At 41.8% G+C, this 26,882-nt stretch overlaps 1 protein-coding gene and 1 long non-coding RNA gene across 10 annotated transcripts in view; one reads left to right on the top strand and one right to left on the bottom strand.

The window, feature by feature from the left end:
* PUM3 (pumilio RNA binding family member 3) overlaps positions 1-26,882 on the bottom strand; it is a 331,728-nt gene that overhangs the window by 72,517 nt on the left and 232,329 nt on the right. The gene's annotated exons all lie outside the window — the stretch shown is intronic.
* The window catches only part of LOC119230812 (uncharacterized), a 30,771-nt gene that overhangs the window by 1,394 nt on the left and 2,495 nt on the right, over positions 1-26,882 (top strand). Inside the window, exons 3-9 of one of the 7 annotated variants that reach the window (XR_008549503.1) lie at positions 5,434-5,617; positions 8,525-8,621; positions 9,239-9,309; positions 16,879-16,953; positions 17,099-17,252; positions 17,460-17,816; positions 19,037-19,585. This is a non-coding gene — a long non-coding RNA (uncharacterized LOC119230812). Of the gene's footprint in view, positions 1-5,433; positions 5,618-8,524; positions 8,622-9,238; positions 9,310-16,878; positions 16,954-17,098; positions 17,253-17,459; positions 18,695-19,036; positions 19,586-23,070; positions 23,223-26,882 lie in introns of those variants that run through there. The other 6 variants (XR_008549504.1, XR_005121808.2, XR_008549502.1 and 3 more) reach the window with 6 other exon arrangements.

Here is a 26,882-nt window from a genome sequence, read left to right as displayed (position 1 = left end):
GGACAACATCTGTGTTCAACTCCACAGAAAACAGCACCCTGCATCCTTGCGAACACATTCCCATAGCTGTAGCTGTCTTAAACATATACATCAAAACTCTACTATTTGCCTTTCACCGAGGAGGAAAAAAGTTATCACATACCAAAGTCCTGGATTATTATAAATAATTATTAAATCTCTTTGCTGTAAAATAATGCATTGACTTGAGTGTTTTGTTTGAAGTGAATTGAAAATATCTTGTGATTTTGCACAAGAGTGACAAAAGAGGTTTATCCTGTAATATTACAGGTAATCAAGCTAAGCCCATTCTACTCATTTCTAATAATCCGATGTCAAACATTATATGCACTCCTAGAAACATAAGATGCTCTGCCTAAGTGATACAGCATTCAATTTAATCAGAGCCCCTAGACTCACACATCCAAGAGGTGAGTAACAGTATCACGGCAGTGCATTAGTGCATTAATCTCAGAACTAATTATTTCATAATAATACATTAATCACCGGGAGGAAAAGATCATTGGTGTTGGATTCTGGCTTAGAATATAAGGTCTGTATGACATTGAACAAGACAGTTCATTTGTATGGGTCTCAGTTTTTGCATATGTAAAATGGAAAGAATAGCACTTATCTTTTGGTGTTGCTGTGGCTCAAAAGTGATACCTGTACAGTTATTAGCCAGTAGTAAATGTTGATTGATACATAACAAGTTGTAGCCATTAGAAATACTTTCAGTTGCAAATAATGGAAAGTTCAGCTAATAGTGGCTTAGGCAATATATTTCTTCATGCAATAAAAACTGAAGATAGTGGCTGTAGTTCTGTGACTTGACAATGTCATCAGTGATCCAAGTTCTTTCAGTTTATACTCTACCAGTGCATTGGCTTTTCCTTCTCATACTTATTGATTTTTGACTTTGTTTTTGTAATTTTCAACCATCTTCATTCATTTTCCCACTCCCTCATCCCCAATTCTGACAACCACTAATCTGTTCTAAGAATTAAGCATTTTAGATTCCACCTATAAATGAGCTCATACAGTATTTGTCTTTAATTTCTTTCATTGCTGCTTTCTAATTGAAAGATGTATTTGTGTTTCAGTATTTGTATCAGAGTTCAGGAAGAAGACAATAGTGAAAGGGATGAAATTCATTTTCCCCTTTCTCCCAAGATCTCTGTCCTTTTATCCCAGGTGAAGACCTTGCAGGGTCCCTCCCTTCTATTTCAGTGCCCAGAACTGGGTCACAGGGCTTCCCCCAGAACTGGAAGACCATCAGACATAATGTTAACCAGGAATTTGGATTTTGTTCTTTTTGCAGTACTCTATTAAAATTAAAGGTCCGTTGTCAAAAATGTTTCCATTCAGTAGTAGAGATTTAATCTGTAATTTAATAGGGTTTAACAGTTAAAATAATTGTAGTTTCCAAAGTGGGGGACCTCAATCTTGACCACACATCAGAATTACCTGTGGAGTTCAACAACAACACAGTAATTCTGATTTTATTAGTCTGATTTTATTAGTGGGATCTGGGCATTAAGAGTTTGGAAAATTCCTCAGATCATGCTAACGTCCAGCTAAGATTAAGAGCCACTTGTTTAAGGGATGGAATTGTTGATCTGATTTTCTAGTTAACTGAGGATTAAACCCTATAATCTTCTGGTCCCTCTTTTTGTACTTACCCAGTTAAAGAATTAGATGCATAATATAGTTGTGTCTGTAAATAGAATGTCGTAGGCATAACTATCTTGTTTAAGTTTATAACTAGCGATTTACCCTCACTAGATATTGAAAGTAGTTTAAATTTGCACTATATACACTTACAAATGTATTCTGGAGAATATTTGCTTTTTTCCTAATTCCTCATGATTTTTGTGCAATTTTTCTCCTTTTCATAAAAAATAAAGGGTGTTAGGTCTCAGTCCCCATCTGTCTCCCCCCACCAATTAGTTCTTTGGCGTTTTAATTAATGGATTTTTAACTAATCAGTGTTATTTCTCTGTTTTCCAAGCATATAAATAGGGATAAAGGGCATGTTATTGATATAAAGCATAAATAAGATTTTGGCAAAGATTCGGTTTTATTTTCAGGACCTATTAGTATCATAAATCCATGGAAACAGAGCAGTTGCCAGCATATTTTTCTTTAGTAAAAAAGAACTCTTTCTGAGAAGGGTGGATTATGTTTTTCAATACCATAAATTTGCTAAAACGTACACAAATTTAGCCTAAACATGAATTGCACATTCTTAATGTTCTGATTGCTGTTCCATAAACACAAAGTTGCCCTCGTCCTAGTTTACTTATTTGGTGCCATGCCAAGGAGCAGCAGAAAAATCATATGACCAACATGAAAGTTTACATGATTATAGCATAAAGTACCACCTTTAATGAAAGATCATGTCAATATGTGATGGAGAAACAAAAACAGATTAATTAACATCATTGAAAGTGCATGAATTGTCACTTTTAGAACACTTCCAATACACTAGGTTTTTGTAAAACAAAACTCAAGCATCAGGTTTTAGCTTTCATGAGAGCAATGAAAATGTTTTTGGTTTAAGCTTTTTTTTTTAATAGAGGCATGTTTTATTTATTTATTTGTTTGTTTGTTTGTTTTGTTTATACATGCACTGGGTACAGTCAGAAGCGCGGGAGGGTGAGAGAATTCACCAGAGCCAGAGCGGGGAGCAGAACAGGCAGAAGGACCGAAGTACACTGCTGAGGGGAGCAGCGGGCGGCAGGAGAGGTCTGCGCGCCATGTGGGACCCTCCTCTGGTGGCCAGGGAGCAGCCGGGGATCGAACCAGCGCCACAGAGGCCACGGGCAGCTTCGCAACCCAGCGCTCAACCGCTGCGCCACCGGGGAGGCCCGGTTTAAGCTTTTATATTAAATTTTCTTCTTATGCCAACAATAGATATTTCCTTTGGAAAGTAGTGAATGGTTTTGGCTTGTCATTTCCTTGACTTATGAGCAATAAAGACTTGATAAAGAAGCACACTAATAATACTTTTCTAATTATTCTTCCCATTTACTTTTACAAAATATAGAAAGGCTAAGTCAGGACTTAAAATGATGACCTAGCTCTACCGACCTACCCAGCTTTCCTCTCATTTAAGATGAAAAACAGATTAACCAACTAGAATGAACTTATTATGTCAGTTTGAATTTTTTGGGAAGCAGATTCTAAGATACAATTAAGAGGCCAATATATTTATTGTGAGACATCTATGAAAGACAAAGAGGTAACAGGAGTAAGTGGGAAGAGCCTCAGCTCACAATAGCGACCTGATACCTGTGAAGGGAGAGGCAGGAGGAGGATGTGGTGGAAAGTTCTTTAGATTGTAATACAGCTCTGAGAAAATCTTGGCCAAGCCTACATGGTACTCCAGAGCAAAGACTGCCCATTAAAGGGCACCCAAATTGGGTAGGAATGGCCTGATCACCTTTTCAGTCATTGGAGAATATGACCTCAATGTGGTTCTGTGTGGAGCCTCAGGTGTGGCGGCTGTAAGATGCCAGCTCACTATATTGCTTGCTGCAGATTCTCTCTTGAAGGAGACTGGCGCAGCACTCTGGTGGCCACCTTCATTCCTGAGGGGTCTGCTACCCAAAGGTTGCTACCCAAGTCTCTTTGCAGTTATACTGGGGGCCAAGGAGCACCGAGACACCTTAGTGGATGACCTGGGGTCTACATTTCTCCTCACATCCCCACTGTAGGCAAGCAGCCCTGCCTCCGCCTATGAATGAGGGTAAATCATACCTGCATTAGGATGGCTTCTTTTCTCACTGTTAGTCTTGGATAAAATAGTCCAAGTGTCTCGGAGGCACCTATAGTTCAACAGAACTTTCACTGTGTTTCCTCACCAAAACAGTTCCCTTTGGGGACAAGGACTTGTAACCCAGTTACTTAGGGAGCAGAAAACACAAATTCCTACAGAAGGTAATTGAGGATGATGATAAGAGGAGCCATTCCTGCTTCTGCCCCTTAGTTTTCAGGCCTACATATCTTACAGCACCGTATTGAGATACCTGATTGAGATTTAATATTGTCCACATTCTCGAGGTTAGCACCTCATTTTTGCAGATTATTGTCTCTGATCTGGTGCTTCCTTTTGCCTTCTGCTGCACCTCCCCCTGCAGTGACCTTTAGGGCTAATGGCTTTCGCCAAGGTCCCTAGGTCGGCTGGGCAAGGAACCAGCACACAGGGGGAGAACAGCAAAAACTCCCTGAGGCAGGGGAGTACAGCAAAGTTCCCTGAAGACATGGATAAGACAGAAGCCTATCAAAGGATTACGACCACCAGGAGCTAAAACCTTATCTCGTCTTTCTAGAACTACAAACTTTATCCCTTCATTGTCTTTCTAAAACTTCCTTCTTTCTTCTATAAAGGTCATTTGTTGTTAATTAAAAAATCATATGGAATCCTTAACACAAGGCTGACCCAAATGAAACGTTACTAAACCCTGTAATAATTAAAATATAGTTTAAGTGAAAAAGTAGCTAGTAAAACAAAAAATGGATCATATAGCTTGGAAACAAAACTAATGGATTATCTACTTAAGAAAGAGGCTGGGTCCAGATGTAAAACACTCAGAGATAAGCTAAATCCATTCACTGCTCCTGTATATATACTGGCAACTAACTCAAATAAAATGGCACTCAGATTTACACTCTCTCTTGAAGTGTGTCTGTTTGTCATTTCTTCAGCCGAATCCCTGACCACCCTGCGCAGTCTCTCAACCCTGAGACGGCCTCATCGTTCACTGCTGTGCTGGTCCGCGGCAGCCTTCGACGGGGCAGTATGTGCCATGGCTTGTGGATTGCATGGCCACTCCTGCAGCCCCTTTGCCGTGAAGTGTGCCCCTGTTCAGATGCTATGTTAGGTAGGATTCTGTGTCCCTAGGTCTGGCACTTCATAAGCTTGTGCTCAGTGGTGCTGGCTGAGGCTTTGTGGATAGGAAAGGGAAGCACATACTTGGACTGGGCCTCTATCCTTATGGGGAGAAACTGCTGACCCTTCCAGAATGAAAGGAGCCCAATGATGTCAACGAACTACCAGTTGACCTGTTGGTTTCTTTGGAAAGTAGTGCCATATAGGGACTAGCATTAGTTTCTATTGCTGTCAGTTTTTACATTCAGAAGTAGTAGTTAGATTGGCCGTGGGAAGCAGAAGTTCATTGTGTGGTTGCTGGTTCCATATATAGCCTCCATCCACCATCCTGGTCTCTCCACTGATGTGTCCTTCATGCCCAAGACAAAAAGTAATGTCCACTGGTTGAGTCATTTTGTCTACCTGGTTCAGTATTCATGGTAGATGTTTATAAATAGGTATGTGTGCGAAAATGTGGACACATGTTTTGTGTCCACTCCCATAAGTCCATCTACATGTCTTTACCCTGGACCATCTTAGCTTCCATTGTCCTTTCCTTCCAGGCTCCTGGCTGGGCTACTGACCAGTGATTAGGAAGCGCTATATGTTCTACCTTGGGCCACTTCTTCCACATGAACTGAGTGCCACATGCAATGCTTGCCTGTTGGAAGATCTCCTCTCTTGTGAATTGCAGCCTGAATGGGGCGATCTTCTGCTGTCTAGTTTCACTTTGAACCTACAAACCAAGTAAGCTCATCCATATACTATGCTTGGGCATTTTACTCCAGCTGTTGGTATGGCCACCTGCCATTTGGGTCATAGGTGAGAGCTGAGGAAGGGAGGCTGCTGCAACCATGGGGGTGACATGGGCATCCTGGCTCTCTGTTCATGCAACCAACTCATGCTGTATGATCTTCAATCCCTGATACACCAGTTCCTTCTTTTTTTTTTTTTTTTTAAAAGATTTATTTATTTATTTATACAAGTGCCAGGGTACAGTCAGAAGCGTTGGAGGGTGAAAGAATTCACCAGAGCCAGAGCAGGGAACAGAACAGGCAGACTGACGAAATACACTGCTGAGGGGAGCAACGGGCATGGCAAGAGAGGTCTGCTTCGCCATGTGGACCCTTGCCAGTGGCTGGGGATCGAACCGGCACTGCAGAGGCTGCGGGCAGCTTTACAGCCCAGTGCTCAACCGCTGCACCACCGGGGAGGCCCCCTGATACACCAGTTCCTTCTTATAATGAATATTTGTTGGGCCCATCTGACTTGTGAGGTAGGGCTCAGTTGATAATGGGCAGTAATCAATACATTGTCACTGGTACCTGTAGATGATACTAGCTCTGACAGGGCACAGAGCAAGAAAACAGCTCTTGAGAAGCATAATATTACCATTACAGATGGCATCACCTTGCCCCAGAACCCCAAGGTCTTGGATTGGGATCTTCCTACTTGGGTCTACCATGAACTCTTCATGCATCCTTTTTTCACCACTCATACTACCCTCACCAAAGGATCTGCAAGACATTCTTACTTAAGTGGGCAAGGCTGCTTTCCCTGCAGCCTAGATCTGCTAGCCAGCTCTCTCCTAATGCAGGCCCCACTTAGAGCTGGCAGCCTTGCATGTCCTCTGGTGTATGGACCAGAGCAAGAGTCCTGGGTGTGGAATGTGTTACCTCCGGAATCTAGAGAGACTTACCAAGTATTGCACTTCCTTTTTTGTCAAAGGGAATACAAGATGCAGCAATGTGTCTTCCCTTTGGGGAGATGTCCTGGCATGCTCCTGACCTAAAAATGGGCACTTTCTTCTGTTCAGTCCTAGCTTTTAGGGTTCTTGAAAGCTTTACTGAAGTGGCCCGATCCTGAATCTTCATAGTTTGTCTTCAGTCTTCTGCAACACATGTTTCTTACCAAGATCCCTAGCACATTATACATGCCTTTATTTTATTGATGTAATGGATCAATGTGATATTCTGTGGGATGGCCAGATGGTCCAGATCTCTTCGGACTATATTAAGACAGAAGGTGGGCGAGCTAACATAGCCCTGGAGCAAAACGGTAAATGAATATTGTTGTTCATTCCAAGGAATGTGAACGGATCCTATTTTCCTTCTACTTGTTCGCTTCTATCTTGCCATCTGCTATGGTAGCAGGCATTTCACCTGTGCTGTCTAGGTTCAGAAAACCACATAGTAATGTATTTTTCCATCTCCCTTGATCCTCACCAGGGTGTTTAATCTCATGTCCCAGATTGTGACCCCAAGTCAGTGTTTTCCTGTTTGTTCATTGTTACCTTCCAGCCCCTTGCTTAAGCACCCCCATAATCCAGTCCCTGGGTGCTGTCCTGCTCTTGGAAGTACATGCTTGCCAATTCTTCTGTGTCCTTTGGGGTGTAGTATCTTTTCCCTCACCAGGCCCAGCATATCCCCAACTGGGTTATGCTGGGATTAACCTGAGTTATTGACCTGGCAGCCAGGAGAGAAAGTGTGGGGAGCTCCTGAGGGGGGAGGGCAGCAGTGGGGAGCAGGTGTAGTCTGGCGGAGAGGCCTCTACAGTGTTTTCTTGCACAAAGGGAAGCCTAGCTCTGAATAAGGACTGGGCTACTGCTGCATGATCTGCATCCTCAGGACATTCAGTGCAGCCAAAGTCTTTAGGGGGCACCTTCCCATGTCCCCATCGTGTATTTTTGGGTCTCAAATTTTCTGTGGGGTCACTGGCTTCAGTCTAATAGATGACCGTGGCTGAGCATTTCAATAATTCTAGGCATTTATAACTGAAATCTTGCACTTGCTCTGCACATTGGCTTCTTCCTCTGCAGAAGACAGAAGCCCTTTATAAGCTACCAGAGTGGCCTCAGACTCTTCCACTGGCATTTAGGTTTCTAACTGCTTATAATTCTTACTGTCACTTTACAAGGAATCATAGAACTTCTCCGTCCCTATATGCATTGCACTTGTGGCTTTCACATGCCTCAGCTATGGCACTAGGAAGAGCATCCTCTCCAGCAGATGTCCCCTGGATAGCAGAGATGATTTTTCACTAGTTGAGCAACCATCTTGCACTAAGAACTAGTTTACCACACATACCTGTTGGGTTAGGACCCTCCTTGGCCTTTTAAGATGAATGATCCATTCTCAAGACCAAATCTTAATGTCAACTTTTCTGGCACCACTTCAGGTACCAATTATATTACTTTAAGTTTTCTGGGAAGCAAAACCAAAGAGAGAAATGTAAGAGATTTCTGTGGGGAATAGCCTGTGAAAGATAACAGGGAAAGGGGATGAGAAGTTGGGAGAGACTCTGACTAGCTATGAGATGGTTGGAGTGTGAAGGGAGGGGCCCAGTTAGGGCTCTGACCTGCAGCCAAGCCATGGGGAGCCCCAAAGTCTTTCTCATGGCACCAAAAGACTGAAGATTCTATATTAGTAAATCAAGAAACACTACCTAGGAATAGCTGAGATAAAAATAAGGTAAGCATGATCTAACAGTTTGTTCAAAGATTTCACACAGAAACTTTTGAGGACTCATGCAAAATGGAGGCACGAGAATCATTTACTGAAATATTAATTCAGTCTCTTTCTCATAACTAAATGAATAAGAGGCATTTCTCCCCCTTTCTCCTGAACTACCCCCCCCCACTTGAAAATAAAACAGACTTAAACAAAGAAGAAGAACCAGGCTCCTGGAAGAATGAAGCTAAAGTATGAAGATGGAACGCCCTGCAGGCCTAGAAGGCAGTAGCAGATGAGAGGTAAAGTGGAGGCAGGATCTGGGAGGGGGGACTCCTGGAATGTGGTCCCCTAACTTTAGATGGCACATACTTGCAATGGACAAGGAGAATGGAGGACGAGAAAGCCCAGAAAGAAAAAAAAAAAAAAAAAAACACAGAAGAGAGGAGAAGAATGGCAAAGGGAACTGGAGAAAAAGGCAAAGAGCAGAAAGGCTCAGGAGGAAGAGGGAGAAGAAAGAAGATTGTGGACCCTCTGAGTGTAGCAAATACCATATATGCTTGAATATATGTGCACCTTCCGCTCAACAAGAGAATCCTAGTAGTGCCTTTGGGCCAACTTGATTCATTAAACTTTTACAGCTATAGGTGAACTAGCCAACATCTCCTTGTAATACTTATTTAGTGACATGTACCTATTTAAAGTCACATTTAAAATAATATACAAGTTTAGGGATTTTGTTCTTACTCTCATATTTCATTTTCATATTCATTTTTGAAGGAAGTATCATTGTCATCAATAGAGGCACTTGTGGAGTGACCCATACTGTTTTAATGTAAGAAAGAACTTATTAAAGATTACAACTCAGGAATAATGACTATCATTTCTCTTTGCCTCTCTTTTTTAAAATCTAATATAGGTGTCCTCCATAAACATCCAAAATCTGCATGGACCAAGCTAGTTTATGGCTCCTCTTCTACAATCAATATGGTAATTTTCAACTAATTAAGAGAGAACTCTCTAAAAAAGAGGGTTTGTGAGGATTGGATTCAAAGGTGATTCACCTTCATTTTTCTTTGAAGTAAAATTCAGGTATATATGATACATTTTTTTCTACGTGGCAGAATGTTGCAACTCAAAGCTAGATCTGATTAGTTTCAGCTTAAGAAGTCCAGGACCTTAGGACCTCTGCTGAGAGGGTAGGCTTGGGACAAGCCCTAACAGAATCACACATCCTCCCAGGGGACACTTTAGCTCCCACTAGGTTTGGACTATTCTCACCATGTTCGGGTCCTCTAGGAACATGGCCTGAGAGAACACCAGCTTCACTGTCCACACTGCTGATGCGCCACTGAGACAGCCTTGGCCCTCCTTCCCTTGCCCTCCATGCAGTCACCTAGCAATGCCTAGGGAGTTCTGGGTTGTTACTACTGGGGTGTATTAATCAAAGTTCCCAGAGAAACAAATCAATAGGGTCTGTGTGTATATAGAGAGACTGATTATATTATATAAACCCACAGAGAGATTGGTTCTAAAGAACTGGCTCACACAATTATGGTGGCTGGCAAGTCCAAAATCAAAAGTCCATGAGGTTGGGGACCTGGGGGAGGGGTGCAGATAAAGTCCAAAGGGTGCAGATAAAGTCCAAAGGCCATCTGTTGGCCAAATTCCTCTTGCTTGGGGAAATCAGTCTTTTATTCTATTCCACTTTTCAACTGATGAGTCCTACCCACAGGATGGACAGCCATTAGCTTTATTCAAAATCCACCAATTTAAATCTTAATCTGATCCCAAATCACCCTCAGAGAAATGTCCAAAATAATATTTGACAACATAGCTAGGCATTGTGGCCCAGCCACGTTGACAGAAAATTAACTACCATCAGGAGGTGGTGTGCTTACTGGCATGTCATGGGTAAAGCTGGAGATGCTGCTACAATCCTACAATGCACAGGACAGTCCCTTTCCCCCCATCACCATCCAGCCCCAAATGTCAATTGGGCCGAGAACCCCTGGTTCACAGGCTCCATTCACAGACTTGGTAACGTGACTATGACATTATCACCAGCAGGTGGAAGGACCTTTCCAGTTTGTGGGGAGCCATTAGATTCATCTGGAAAGAAACTGATCAGTAAAAACATCTTAATAAATATCATTCTTCCCTTCCATCCTGGCCTCCTGGGAAAGAATTATTCCACCGAGACCTACTTACTTATGGCAATCTGCTGCGTGGGGATTACTGAGCAGTTATACATTTATGTTCTTCAAACCAGTGATTAGGTCAGTTTTTCAGTGCAGAAATGTTAAGGATAAAAGGTTTGTGTTATGGATAAAAAGTTCCTGGTGGCTCCTGTGACCTGAGGAAAAGGTGAGCATTTGGGCATTTGAGCATGACACTCACTGGGCAGTGTAGCCACTAACGCAGGACAAGAAAGCCCAAACTTGCAATGAATATGCTGAGTACAATAAAGCAAATGGGCCAAAGACAAGACTGTACTCACTTGTACATTCATTCATTCACTCAATGAAAAATTTAGGGTGAGGATGGGGCTAGAATGTGCTAGGGTGGGAGGACAGATGGCAGCCTAGTTTCTGCTTTTAAGTTCTGCAGTGATAGAAAAGACACAGTGAAATGCAATCAGAAATACATTATTAAGGAGCAGTAGAGGCTGTCATATATGTCTGTACAATCCCAGTGTGAAAAGACTTTCATTCTGCCCCACTGGAGCAGAGGTTTTTGGTTTTTGTTTTTTTTTTAAGATTTATTTTATTTATGCACACAAGAACTGGAGTACAGGCCAGAGGTTGGGGGTATGGGTGGGTGGTGAGAGGATTCACCAAAGACAGAGTGGGGCACAGAACAGGCAGAATGACTGAAATACACTGCTGAGTGTGTAGGTCTGCTGCGCCATGTGGGTTGCTCCCTGGCTGGCCGGGGATCAAACTCATGCTGCAGTGGCTACGGACCGCTTCATAGGTTGTGCCTTAAACCCTTGCGCCACCAGGGAGGCCACTGGGGCGGAGGTTTTGAGGGCTGGCTTTGAGGCCTGAACTGAGTTAGGTTCACTAGCTCCAGTAAATAGGGACAATCTCACCTGTCACGTGGACTTGTGAGAAGCAAATGTGACAAAGCATCCAAGGGCTTTGCCAGTTGTGAAGTACTGAACTAGTGTCTCTCACCTCTGCTGGTACATTACAATCACCTAGTAGCTTTTAAAAAATAAGGTAAATACAATCTAACCGTTTGTTCAAATATTTCAAGTAGGAGCTTTTGAGAAAAATTAACCACTGTCTGAAAATCAGAAGTGAGTGGCATGGAAGAGTAATTTACTGAGGCATTAATTCAGTCTCATTACTGCATTTCAATATGCTTTGAAGAACAAGAGGTATTTTCTTCTTTGGGGAATGCCTGAACACTAATTCAGACTAATGGAGTCAGAAAGTCTTAGCAGAGGGGTCTATGTTGATATTTTTAAAAGTCCCCACAAAAATTCAAATGCAGCAATTCTATACAAACATTGTCAATGTATATAGTTGCTTTTCCCAGACTAATATGTCAAAACTTATAATTTAGTGATCTTTGTGCTCCAAGTTTGATTCAAATTTGACATGAAAAGTAGATTTGGTTCATTCTACTTTTCAAGGGCTTGCTTTAATGCCATCAAGGAAAGCTGCTATAGCTCTTGAGGGTCTTTGGATGACCCTCAGGAAAGCCTGGGTGAGGCTAGGGAGCAGATTTTGCTGCAGGTGTCGCTTCCTGATGGCAGGAAATATGACTCTTTCATCCAACACATTGGGTTTTCTGCTTTGGGACTAGTGCCCTTTTAGACACTAGGATACCAAAATAAACTGAAGAGAACAATCACTACCCTCACGGAAATGGTGTCCTAGCAGGAGGAGGAAAATAAAAGATTAATAAGTAAAATATATGTAGAATGTTAGATGGTAACAAGCATATGGAGAAAAAATATGGAAGTGTTACAGGTCTCTGACCCTGTGAAAGAATTGAGGGAATGAACCCTGTTGGTATTTGGAGGAAAGCTAGTTTAGGCAAAGGAATAGCAAGTGCAAATGTCCTGAGGTAGAGGCATCCCTAATTTGCCAAGGAATGGTAAGGAGACCAATATTGTTGGTGAGGGTGAGTGCAGTAGGAGATTACATATGAGAATTATCTGCAAGCCTGTTTACATGACATTATAATTACTTTCTCTGCTATGGTGAGAAAAAATTGTGGGGAGGGGACAAAATTAAACAAGGGAGATTAATCAGGAAGTTGGTGGGAGAATCTGAGAAGATCTGAGATGGGTAGAGGTGGAAGTGGTGAGAAGTAGCAAAGTCCAGGGAAGGAGCCAGCATTACAGCAGAGGATTCAAGGACACATTAATGGAGATATGGAAATAAATCCAGGGTATGTCAGAAACAGACTCTACTAAGAGCACCATCACCTGAAGCCTCCAGACAATCTGCAATGACTTCCCTCCAAACCCTCCTATCTCTTTGTGCACCTTTCATTTGAAACGCTCCAGGCACTACCACAAGTGAAAATATGTTTTTGAGATGAGAGGGACCTTCACTGTTTTTGCAGCTTTGTGAGAAGTGGAATTCAAACACTGCCAATCACTTCTCCCTGCCAAACAATTCTAAAGAGGAGACGTCAAATTTGCTTTTGCAGAACTTTGCAAGAGTATTATTGAGCCTTGAAGCTGTAAAACTGGGATCTGGCAAGACTGAACACTTGCATTGGGAAGAGAAGGTCTAGGGCTTTGCACTGACCATTCTAAAAGCCAATGTGTGTTACATTCCTATCTTTACAGGATGAATAGCCAGCCGCATGCAGCAGAGGAGAATCATAGGCCACCAGATGGCACCATTTCCCCTAAAATGCCTGCCAATGACAGCCCCACACCATCAATTACTCCCCAGGATTCTTAGCAAGTTAGAAAGCAGAGTCCTGGTTATTATTAATCTCTCCAAAAGTCAAGAGCCTGGAGCCGTGTGAATGTGGTTCTATCTGTTCTTAGGCAATTCTGCAGGCTCCCCTCCCCTGGCATAGAATAACTTCAAGGATTCTATTCTTTCCAATCGGCTCTTGACAGAGTTTACAGGGTTCTCAGTCCCTTAGGCAGTCTGCTTTCTCAGCAATGCATTTTGATTTATTTATTTTTTTTACATTTTAAATGTAAAGGTTTATTAGGAAAAGGAGAAAGAAAAAGAGAGGTACCTGCATAGTCAGGTGGGCAGGAAAGCTGTGTGTTTCAGCAATGTGTTTATAAATGCATAAAACAAAATTTAAAGTATTACCAAGGAAACCAATTATGTTGAAATGTAGTTATCAGAATATTTAAGAAAATGTGAAATATAGTAATATATGTGCTTCCTTATTAATTCAGTAAATAATAAGATCCAGGGGTAAAATAGTAAGGAGCAAAATATTATTTTAAGAAATCTACAATTGTAATGTGGCATTTGTAGCTTGCAATCATGTTTGTTCACATTGCTTAATTTTCACTTAGAAGTTAATAAAAATAAAGAAGTAGTTTATTTTCTTTTTTACCATTACGATTCATGGATCTCTTGAATTCAGTCCAAGAACATTTTGGAGACTGGAAGACCTCAGGTTAATAATCCTTGGCTTGATGCCTCTTTCACAAGTCTTTCAAACATTTTACCAACTGAATGGAGCAAAACCTCACACACACACACACACACACACACACACACACACACACACACACACACACACACACTAGCCAGGCTCAAGTTAAAGAAGAAATGAGTTTGTTTCAGAGATCTAGCATTCCCTTTTCCTTCGCACCTCTCCTTGCTATCACCCTACCCCTACCCCACCAAATCTTCCTCTCCTGCTCCTTCTTTTTGTCATACTGCTGAAGCACTAAGATTTCTCTATTACCTTCTCGAAAAATAGAAATACTGAATGGTTTCACTTATATGTGGAATATAGAGGATATGAACAAAGGATCAGCAAAAAGACAAAACTTGTAAGCTGACCATAGATCTGCGGCATATAGCAAGGAAGAGGTGTCAAAACAGGGAAGGGAGGAACATAAGGGACAGGGGAGATGGATCCTGGTGCTGTGGTGGTGAAAGAACTATGGGGACTACACCTGATGGGAGAAATCAAATACTTCTCCCAAATGAACAATGATGTAAGAAAATAAACTTAAAAAAAATAAGATTTATCTACTACCTTCTATAGATAATACAATACGTATGAGTATCTTAATTTTATGGAATGCAAACACATTTTGCCTCTTATATAGGCTAGAAAATATTTAATAAAAACAAATGTGTCCTTATTTTGAATTATGGAAATAGAAAACCTGTATTTCACATTATTACTCTGCAAAACACTTGTTTTGTGTCATGAGTGAATTATGTGATAAGGGTATATAGAATAGTACAAATTAAAGTTGATGCTTTATTAATAATTTCTTTGCAAATTTTCTTTCTCATCATGTGCAAAATGGGTAAGGATGTTGAATTATTTTGCCTTTGTTTGTGCTTCCCAGCCCAGGCAAATCAAGGTGTAGTTTACAGAGATGGAAATGCTGCTGGCAGGGCTTTTGTAACTTCATGGGTAATGTGAGTAACAGAGGTCAGTAAGTGGGAAATGTGCACCATGCAAGTTTTCTAAGAGATACAATTAATTCTGCAAACTACAGACTTGGTTCCAGGAACCAAGTATCATTTAATAGGGTTGAAATCTAAGAAACTGTAAAAGACACTGACGCCAGTAGGTGGAGCAAGCAAGCAGTGATCAAGGAGAAATGGCCAGACAGACATTTTCTTTTCTTTTTCCTGGAGTTTTGAGAGCCTGGACCAGCATACCAAAGGCTCGCTATTACCCTACCCCTGCCCCACCAAAGACGCTTGAGGACCTCACAAATGGTGTATTTTCAGACTAGTGGTGACTGTAGACTAACCCCATTTAAAAAATAACTGGCCATTCTCATATCCAATTAAGTTATAAACCTGCTATCCTTCCATGACCAACCAATTTCTAGATACACACTGGCACATAAACTTGTTGTCATCTAATGGATTGATAATTGCCAGGCTGATTTTGGCATTTTTAGGTTAGATTAAGTGAAATGGTATAATATCTAGAATGAGAGCAATAACGGGTTTACTGTGTTTTGGGCAAGGCAGATCTCTGTAAAGTTGTAATCAGTTCACAGTATCACATTTTTAAAGTGGATACAGACAAACTGGAGTTATATAAGCAGAGTGACGAGGATGCTGAGGGCCTGGGATGTAGATGTCAAGCACACAGAAACACCTGGGGATGTTTAAACACACGGAGCAGCGGGGCTCCTGGAGCTGGGAGGGGCTGAGTGTGCTGCTCCCGCCTTGAGGCTGCCAGGCTGAGACTGGACAGTGTGAACATGGTGCAGTCGCTGAGCTAGGATCAGGAAGTGACAGAGAAAGAACTGGAATTAGGTTCAAAAAACAGAACAGTCACAGATGTTGAAAGATGAAGCAACGTCACTGACAGCAGTGACTTCCCATCACCAGAGGTGTTCAAGCATAGAAGATTCTAATAATACTTCCTGGGATTTGAGGGAGAAGACCCAAGTATTAGATGAGAGGTACATGAAGTGAAGTCTCACCCTATGCCAGGGGGGACTGGTGACAGTTCAGTATTTTAAAAAGTGCCTGGAATGATACAGATAATATAGCTCATAAATCTTACTCAATTTACAGCATTATCATTTATTCCAATTTTCTTTCAGAAAATTGGAATATTTTATTTATTATGTTAAAAAAGACAGAATCTTGTCAATATGAAAAAGAATATGAAGAATATATAAGCAGATTTTTAAAAATTATATATATTTTAATGAAGTACTGTTTTCTTACTTCCTTGTTAATTTTTTGACAGTATAGGATTTCTCCCCTAAGGTGTGGTCACCATAGTCTCCCACCACCAAAGCACCCCTGTGCTCTCTGTTCTGTTCAACAGATTATGAGATGATGAATATATTCTACTTGATTGTTTTCTGAAAATTTTATTGCTTTACCTTTCACATTTAGATCTTTAATCCTCTGGAGCTCATTTCTGTATATCGTTGGGAGTAGGAATCAAGACCCTTCCTCACTCTCCCCTTCTCTCCCTCCTTCCCTTCTTCCTTTCCTTCCTTTCTTATCCCTTTCTACCTTCTTTCATTTAATATTCAATTGCTATAGCACATTTTATTTAAAAAAGACATCCTTCCCCTGTGACTTTGCAGTGGTTCTTTAGTTATAAATTGAGTGATGATTTATGCATGGATCTATGTCTGGGTTTTCTACTTTGTACCACTGTCTACTTGTCTATTCTTGCACAGATACCTCACTGTTTTAATGTGTATAGTACTATAATTAATCTTGGCTCTGTTAGAGCAAATTCTCCCATCGTGTTCCTCCTTAAGAGTGTCCTGGCTATTCCGCATTCTCTTCTCCCTCTTCCCACTAATTGTTTGCTTTTAGGAAACATTTTCATCCAAATCTATTTTATAAGACTCTACTTGCTAATATAATCCTTGTTACTTTTATTTAGACTCAGCAGAGTGGGGAGCACCTACACAGGGAAGAGATTTGGTGAAGGATACAGTGAAGCTGTCAAGAGGGACATGTGAGGCTAGTAACCATCAATTTCAGAGCTGCAGCTTTTTGAGTAGAAGTACACTCCTTTTCAAATTCCTCAGATTTGTGGAGTGGGTTTTAGTAACAAGGATACTCTCTAAGCGTCCCTAACAATCTGAATCTTTTCTTTCCAGCTCTTTCCCAACAAGGATCTAATTCATGGAAGGAAGTCCAGGCATCTCTGTTGCCTGTGTTACCTGAGAGGAAGCTACAGTCTTCCTGGTGTTGCTGAAGCTGTGTCACAACAGGCGCACTCCTGAGGACCACTGCCTGATACTTTGTGTTTAGGTAATCGTGTGTTTTGGTCACTGATACTGATTGGCCTGCCCTTATTTTTTATCAGTTGTTTCCTTTGCCTACATTTGGAGACCAGTAAGAGTCATCAGGGGGAGGTTGAGTTACATTTAAAAAACCAGGCAAAATACATTTTACAGATGTTCTTTCCATTTTAACTTAAAGCCCACATCTGCTCACTCTTGTGTATTACTTGGACAGGACCTCACCATGCATCATCGACTACCTGCTCCAGAATTGCTACAGAACAACCTGCTCTGAAAAACTTAACTAGAAAATGAACTACTGGGTGATTAATGAAAGTTTCATAGTATTTCAGGAAATGAGTGTCAGACTCACCCAAATGCTGCAACCAAAGAGAAATTTATGGCAAGTGTGCTGGTGAATGGAGCTGACGACGTTCAAAGCTTTTATTAAAAGCTTTTAGCTTTAAATTACATTTGACAGCTGGTAATCAGGGATGTGATCTAAGTGACTTAAACAGAAGAGGCCTATGGTTTTTGATATTCAAAGAAGATCCAGAGGCAGGCAGTGCAAGTCTGGTACTGCCAGAGGAAGGTAGGATCCTTTTTTATGCCTCACCAACTTGGGGCAAGGCTTGCATCCTTAAGGTGCTACTTCATCCTTCAAGATGATGCCAGAACACAATTGCCCTTCTTGTAGTTTTAGCAAAACCTGAATGAAGGTTACTATTGGTCCCAGAATGGGTCGATGGAGAGACTTTGCCAATGAGAGCAAGAAGAAGGGAGAAGAGGTGAAGAAAATCTCCCCTGACAGAGCAGAGGTGGGAAAGTCAATAGATATCACAAATCTTTACCTGTATTGCTGTATAGATCTCTAGCTACTAGATCAAGGGGATCTTTATTCATGTTTTAAAATTGCTGCCCACAGATTTTGTAAGCCAGCAATTTATAAGAGTGCCTGAGTCAATGCCCCTCCTTCGTAACACTTGGTCTCATCTCTAGGAACCCAGTGTATTCGTACTCTGTCTTCTAAGTTTTCGATCAAGTCTCCATTTCAGGCATTATACTAAAATCTGTATCACTGATAAAACCCAAAATTCCTAGTGAGATTTCTATTTAAACCTCCATCAAAGATGTCACTTGAAGATAACGTGGACTTAAGTATGTTTATACTGTACTGCAGTCTATTAAGCATGCTATGACATTATGTCTAAAAAATACTGCACAAGCCTTAATTAAAAAATACCTTATTGCTAAAAAATGCTAACCATCTGATCCAGCTGAAAAATGGTGCCAATAGCCTGGCTCAATGCAGGGTGCCACAAACCCTCAATTTGTGAGAAACACAGTACCTGCAAAGCACAATAAAGCGAGACATAATAGAATGGTGTGCCTGCAATTGCCTTACATCTTTTCCAAATTGAGTTTAAAGCAGTATTTCATTGCTTTATTTTATTTACTACTAGCAAGCTTGACTTTTTCATGTTTCTTGGCTTTTTCTATTTCCATTGGTTATTTTTGCTCATATCCTTTGAATATTTAAAAATTGTAGGGTTAAGGGGTTTTATTTTCAATTTACATAGGTGTTTTTTATCTGTGAAAGCTATCAGCTCATTTTCTATGTGTTGCCACCTGCTCTTCCAGTTCATGGATTCATTCATTAGCTATCTCTGCCCCATTATTCATGCCATCTATTATATTTTCTATTTAATATATTAGGATTTTTTAGCTGGTTCTTTTTTGATTTCTAGTTTCATACATGTAACATCCTTCCTCACAGATATTTTTCACGTTCATTTTAACTGTCTGTTCCAGCAATCCTGCTTTGGATGGAATCTGAAGAGCTCATCTGTGTGAGTTCCGCTGAGTTTGAAAGAAAGATGAGACCCACGGTGCAGTCCTGGGCACCACAAAACCACGTGGATCTTTGTTATTTACCACCATCTTACTAGGCAATACTCTGGTCAGGAAAGCAACCTCAAGAACTTGAGGAGCAGCACTGTGGGGAAGGAGTCTTCTCTCTAGGTTATAAGCAATAGCTTTGGGGTAGAAGGAGGAGGAGAGGAGTGAGCCCTCTAAGACTATGCTGACCTATGCCTCCTTTCATTCAGTACCCTCCTCCTCAAGGATTTTGTCCCCATGTCCATGTTATACAGAAAATCTGGCAATTACAAAGATTTTTGCAATGAAGAGTCAGTCACTGATTTCTCCAAGTTATGGGGGGAGAGGCAAGTGCAGAATTTAATAGACTCCTGCAACTTCTCTTTTCACTATTGCCTCTGGCCACCCTTCTGGCTGTAGCCACCCACCTGTGCAGCCACGAAACAAAACAACTTTCAGTCCTCAGGGACAGCTCACACTTTTTTGTATCAATAGTGTCTGTCCATTTTTTTTTTTTTTTAAGCAAGAGCACATCTTTGCTCTTGGTTGTCGAGTTTCTCTGGGGTTGATTTGGGAGAAGGGAACCAGCAGCCTGAGGAGTCAGTTAGTATATAGTTTCCATGGGTTGCTGTAATAAATCACAACAAACACAGACCTAAAACAACAGCAAGAGTTCTCTCACCATTCCAGAAGCCAGAAGTCCAAAATCAAGCTGTCAGCAGGACGGGTACCTTCTGGAGACTGTCAGGGAAATTCTGTTCCATGTTTCTCTTCTAACTTGGGGTTTGGGGTGATTTGGAAATTCTGGCCTTGCAGATGCTTCACTCTGATCTGCCTCCTTCACAAAACCTTTCTTCCTTGTCTGTGTCCTCTGCTCTTGTTATAAGAACAATTTGTTATGATTTAGAGGCCACTTGGCTAATCCAGGAAGGTTACTTCTAGAGATAATTACATTTGCAAGACCCTTTTCCAAATCAGGTGACATTCACAGTTTCCAGGGAGACCTTTTATGGGACCACCTTTTAACCCACTAAACCCATCTTGGCAAAAGCTAAACGCTCCTAGGGCAGTTGGTTCAACTGTATTTGTTTTCATCAGCTCATCCTAGCAAGGTATTTGTGCTACTCTGCCCCTCTTGAGAAATGTATTCTTGAGCTCACAGGCCAGATTCCACCAACTGCCACCATTCCTCTCTCTTGTTCAATCTTCAGGACATCATAAGAATTCTTGTTAAGGAGACATTTCTCAGCCTGGCTTGGAGGAAAGCCAGGCATTTGTCCCAGGACCTTTGACCTTCTCACTCCTCTGTCAACCTTAATAGAGACTTAATAGACATGCCTAGTGGAGCCAGACTATATAAAAATCTATAAGCCATTAACCATAGCTATATTAAACCAATAAGAATCAATTCCCCTACTTGCCTCCAAAGCACGCAAGGCTTCAGAAGTGACTTGAAAAGTGACAGTCTGCAGCTGGGCCTTGATCGGAGGGGGCTGGCCAGGAACAGTCATGGCTTCACAATTTACAAATTGTCTGACTCTCAGGAGAAGGCTCTCTGGCTTAACCTTAAGAGAACGATTCATCAGGAGTTGAGAAGGCCATTCCTTAACACAGGGAATGACGGCCTGGGAAGGATTTAACAGGGAATTAGTAATGGCCAAGCTTCTGAAATAATTGGGCTTTGAAAATCCTGAGTTTTGCTTTTCTAAATGACTCCGGGTTGCATTATGCCTATTGATCTTCCTGAGCTTTCGCAGCCTGTAAATGATGAGCCTTTTACTGCGCTCCATGACTGAAGGGCACACAACTGTGAGAACAGCTCATTTCATTTTTTTCGATTTATACAAAAGATGCTGTGGCCCAAGCCCTCTAGGCACCCATCTCAATACATAAATATGCCAATTAAGCTAAATGGAAATCCTGCAGGTTATAAGTGCCTCAGAAAAGAAGGCTTTTTCCAAAGCCAGAAAGTTTATCCACAGAGGAAATACCAAGTCAACAAAAGTGGGCTTGTGCCAAACCATTAAGGTAAAAAAAAAAATCAAAGAGTCCAGGATCCAGAAATGAAGAAAAACATCTCCCCTACCCCCACCAAAGCAAACAAAGAGAAAAAAAATCCTTAAGCTGTGAACTCAGCATTATAAGCAACTATTCTATTTACTGCATTTTCCCAGGGCAGGGAGTGGGTAGAGGTAGCGGGTTAGAGAAGGGGAGGAGAAAGCTGAATTGACACAAATACAGTCTCGAGTGTTCACCAAATGTCACGATGGTGGATGTGGACAGACCAGCATCAGAAAAGCCTCAGCCTTGCTATTCAGAGGAAGGCGATAGCTGTGTAAACATCAGCACCACTTAGGAAGTTGTTAAAAATAGCCACTTTCAGGCCCCATTCTAGATGAACTTGGGCAAAATCTGCATTTTGGCCAAATCCCTGGGGGATCCCGTACCCAGGAAGGTGTAGAAAGTTCTGATCTGCAGTCACTGATCTGGCTGGTACTCACCACTGCCCTGCAAAGCTCAGGTTTCTTCTGCCTACCTGGCCAACAGCACTCATGGCGTCCCCACTCTCTGCGGCAGAGAATGGGCTGTGAGAACAGAAAATGGTTTTCAATTGGCCTCACTCAATTTGAGTGTAAGAATTTCAAGACACTCCTGAATGGATTTCAATTCTCAGACTCACATTTCTGCATTTCCCAATTCTTGATGAGCAGCTTCCAACATTAATCTGGCATTCTTGGGTCTTCACTGACTGGCATGTTATTTCAGATCTCAAATTGGAGGCCTTCAGAAAAAGTTTGGCAGTTTGGAGAGCCACAGGGGTAGCAGAGGAAAGGATTTTTACTAATGCTTCGTGTAAATGATTTTTTTGGACTGAAAATATTGTATAAACCTCTCAATTTTCTCCTATCACAATTACCAAAAAGCCATACAGATGCCACAGACCCAACAATGTCAATATTATCAAAATCTTTTCATCAAATCCCAAACATCTTCTTCACTCAGTTGCTCTTTCAGCCACTAATCACTGAACACTTACCAACCATCTACTTGACATAAACCCATCACCCTCGGATTGCCCTCTAACTTTTCTTTCTGCTAACTTGACTAAAAGTCATAAAAAATTGCCACTATTTCCTTTAGACCTTGCTCTGTTTCTCTGCCTTCTGTCTTGATCTCCACTTCTATACAGAAACACATCCTGAAAATCTCCTGTAACTTTACCAAATACAAGACACTCTTAGACATCACTAGGAAATAGGATCTGAAGATAACACTTTCCATGGCTTCCATGACACTGAATTTTATTTGTTCTCTTAAAACTCCATGACTTCTTTCTTGGATGCCTCCATTTCCTCCAATTGCTCATGTTGTCCAAGTAAAAACGGTAATCAGTTTTCAATTCCCATCACAGACTGACAATAGCTACTAGAGTGGACCCTTGCACAGTGCCCGATCCTTACCCCCAGTTTAAAATGTGCATATGACTTCTAGTTGGTGCCCCAGAGCCTGGGGTTTTCTGCAACTGGAGAGTCAACCAATCAACATTCATCAGAACTTGGTTTCATTTATGAATGTGAAATGGCTGGTAAAAAAAAAAAAAATCCACATATAAGTGAACCAAAATCAAACCTGTTTTGTTCAAGGACCAGCTGTATTTCTGAGTAGAAATGAGATGGGGCAGACTCTGCCCTGAGCACTTAATTTACACTCCCAGTTAAACTCACAAAACATTATCATGGACTCATTCTCTTTTTAAAGTTAAGAAACTTGAGACTAACAGAGTTAAGTAACTTACACAAGGTAAGTAGGGAGCCAATTACATCTGAAAAATGTCCAGTAGACAACGGTTTTCCTCTCAAGGAACAAGAATAACAGAAGCTGAAAGTAGTGACGGAGGCTTTGGACAACAGGAGTCCTACCTGACTGTCGCGCTTAGTGGAGAGGGCTGAAGGGAGTCTGCTCTGCAGGTGGCGTCAAGCAGGAGTCCTCATGGGATTGCTACGCTGCTGAAATGAACCTGGGAAGTGGAGCTACTTCATGCAAACCTACGCTGGGATAAGAAGTCAGTAATGTCAGCTGAGAAGCTTTATCTCTATCACACAGTTTTACCTATTTCCAGGTAGGCGTCATCACATTTTGTTTCAGTCCAGTGCATGCCACTGTGGCCATTTTCTGTACTAACTGCTGTGTAGGGACAAAACAGGTAGATCACATACATTAAAGTGCCCAAGCTTTGGTATCAGAGAGACATGGATTCCAAGCCAGAATCTATTACATACTTGCTCTGTGACTTTTTACATGGTATGTATATCTCTGAGCCTCAGTCTCCTCATCTGTAAATAGGGATAATAATGGTGCCTAGTTCAGTTATTTAATGCAATATCCAAAGGGATCACACCCACAGAGCACTTAGTATATAGAAAGTCCTCCTGGAATATTGGTAGGCTGGAAATTGGGAAGGGCAGGGAATGAGGCATAGTCTTTGTTCTCAAGGGACTGTAGTGGGGTGGGAGAGGGGAAGAAATAGACCTTGAACTGAACAATTTGGGCATTTATTCAAATTTGTCTTGTGGGATTCTCATGGAGAAGCATTTGTTGAGTTCACAAGTAAAGGTGACCAAGCCTGTATCACACAGAATGGTGGAATGAATAAAAAAAAAAAAAAAAAAAAGAGCTGGACATGGTGGAAAAGCAGATTTTAGATCATAAGTAATAACTTTCTAACATTAAGGCTGCCAAACAATTCTCAACAATTGCGTGAGTTTCCCAACACTGGGATTATACCAGCCAAAGATGGAAGGCTCCCAGGAGAGACTGCTGTAAGAAGGTCTTCAGAGGAATGAATGACAGAATTTCTGCTTTTTGCTCCCATATCTCTGCCTGGCCTTTATGTTGAGAGACCCTCACAGTGAGAGCACTCACCTCCCCCTCTCCTCTTCTCTTTCATCCACTCCTACCGACCACTCTGCCAGTTCTCTTTGGCTGCGGTCTCTCTTCTGAGCTCCAGACCGCACTGCCCACTGAACGTGCATGGCTCCCATTCTCCAAGTCCCAAACACAGCCGATGACCCTCCCCCCAGTGCTCCTCCAATCTGTGAGCAGGGACTCAAAGGCATTTCACAGCCATGGCACTTTCAAAGGACTTCCCTGCTGGGCTGCCACGGGATAGTGAGAAGCCAGCAGTGTCAGTAGAGGGAGATGTCAGACAAGGAAAGGATCTCACAGACCCTGTCAGTGCACTTTTAAATCTTTTTTCCTTTAATTAAAAATAAAAAAAACTTTAAAATTTGCTAGTTTTTGAGCTCTAAAAAAATAGTGGCTTTAAAACTCTGACAATGTATTTTCTATCGATGGGTGGGTTCTTCCTGCTAACTTGCCTTGTACAAGTGAAGCAATATTTGCATTTGTGTTTTAACATGTACAGCACAAACTCAGTTTGCCTTTCCTGCCATTCCTTGGATCCCATAAGACCACTTGTGTGCCAAGTCCATGCAAGACTCAGCCAGAGAGAGATGTGCAGAGGAAGTCACAGGTCACAGGCCGGAGTCCCGGGTTTAGCAAGATGCCTTCTGTGGCTTTGTGTGTGTCACTGTCTCTCGTTGCCACCAGCAGTTCCTCAGAGCAGCACAGAATCCAGCCTTGGCAAGCATGTGTGGTCAGCTTTACCTTTGGCTCCATTTTGTTGCCATCCTTGTATTCTTCTGTTATTCTTCCCAACTATAATTTTCACTATATCAGCATATAGTTTCTCCTTGGAAACTAATTTAAATCCTTTTGGGAAAAGGTAGGGATAGGCTAGAGAAGAGAAAGACTGACTGACACAGATACTCTTTAAACCTTTGTACTCCGCTGTCCCCTCTCAGGGGACATCGGAATTCTAGCATATCACTCGGATGTCCCCTCTCAGGGGACATTGCAATTTATTAGTGATTACGGGGAACTGAGGTTATTTCAACACAACTTTTTTTTTTTTTTTTTTAAAGATTTATTTATTTATTTATGCAAGCACTGGGTACAGTCAGAAGCGCGGGAGGGTGAGAGAATTCACCAGAGCCAGAGCGGGGAGCAGAGCAGGCAGAAGGACCGAAGTACACTGCTGAGGGGAGCAGCGGGCGGCAGGAGAGGTCTGCGCGCCATGCGGGACCCTCCTCTGGTGGCCGGGGAGCAGCCGGGGATCGAACCGGTGCCGCAGAGGCTGCAGGCAGCTTCACAACCCAGCGCTCAACCGCTGCACCACCGGGGAGGCCCTCAACACAACTTTTTGAGACATGCATGTTTCCCTGAAGTTTTATCTTGAAATGGCACAAGAAATTAAATCAAAATATCGTAAAATGGTTCGGAGTGCAAAGGGTTAATTGCCACTTAGGAAAAAGATGTTGATGAATGCTTACTATTTCCACTTTCTCTAATTTAACCTCTCTTTGTACTTACTTTCCTCTCCTGTCTCCTGCACTCCATCCTTGTTCCATTATATCTCCAGGCCAGGGTAAAACTTTCCAGAAAAAGCCCCTTCAGTGTGTTTCAGAAATGCTCACTTGAAAGGCAAGGCCTGTACTAAACTGTCAACTTTTCCACTCTTCCATCCTGGTCTTCTGGAGAGCTCACCTCCACCTTGTGTGCTGGCCAGGATGGCCTCAGTTTGGTTTGCTCCAAGAACTGAGATCAATTTTTACTTGTAGCATTTGGGTAACCACTGTCATAAGGTGGATAGGAATTCTGGAAGGAGGGAGTCTTAAGAACTGTCAGAGAAGAACAAATTCTAAGTGTTTGCTTCTGGTGTGAAGGATTACATGTGGGAATGTTCCTCAGTCCGGGAATAAATTAAAATTCCTAAGCACAAGCCTACAGGAATAAATTATAATTCCTAAGCACAAGTCAGACTCACCACATTTCAGTCATGCCATTAATCCTCACACATTTCTACACCTTCACTCCCAAGGGGGAGAATCACCTCTCACTTTCTCATCAGAAGAGTGGCTTCATACGGGAGGCTTCTGTGTGAAACACCCAAGGAGTCAGGAAAACAACGCAGCCTCATAGAATTTTGACCTCCTTCAGTGGAGGCAGCTCCCTCAAGTCCACCCGCCTGCAACCATGCAGGCCTCTCTTAGCCAACCTGTCCCTTTCAGGGCAGTTCTTCCTGCCTGCTTATGTCTATGCAAGTGTCTTTTACTCTGCTGTCCCTTTCCCTAATAAACCTGTTCTTTAAATATATATTAAAAAAAGAGAGAGAACTTTCATTCTGTAAACATGCATTGAGTACCCACTGTATGCAAAGTAACCGGACAGGCAAATGAAGTAAGGGTCAGGAGTGGAAATACAAAGGTGTGCTTGAGCCAGTTGGGGAACACGTTTTAGGGAGAGGACCATAAAGAAAACGTCCATTCAAAGTTGGCATATGGAAATGACTCAGTGTAGAGAATCATGATTTTGCTGGGTATGCATTGTCGTGATATTAACAGATAGTTATAGTAAGGAGAATTCTTTCACAGCTAATGTAGTAGACATATTGCGCAATTTGGCATGGTATATAAAGGTAACTATGAGTACCAACTCTCCTGGAAAAGCAGTTATGCTCAATTACTGAGTTATCAATGGCTCGGGAAAAGTTTATTCCCAAACCAGTGGAAAATGGGACAGGCTGAACAGCAAGGCAGTCAGTAGGTTTCAGGAAAAGCAGCAGCAAACTAGGTGGTGTCAGTGGCAACTCTCCAAAAATTTGGCCCTAAAGAGGCTGGACAGGGAAGTCTAAAAATGATGGCTTATTCTCTTTTGGTTT

The sequence above is a fragment of the Talpa occidentalis genome, unplaced genomic scaffold (genome assembly GCF_014898055.3).
Source record: "Talpa occidentalis isolate TD23 unplaced genomic scaffold, MPIMG_talOcc4v2.1 talOcc4.7, whole genome shotgun sequence".
In the NCBI taxonomy this organism is placed as follows: Eukaryota; Metazoa; Chordata; class Mammalia; order Eulipotyphla; family Talpidae; genus Talpa; species Talpa occidentalis.
Note: the sequence above shows the minus strand (reverse complement) of the source record. Positions and strands in the feature narration are given on the sequence as shown.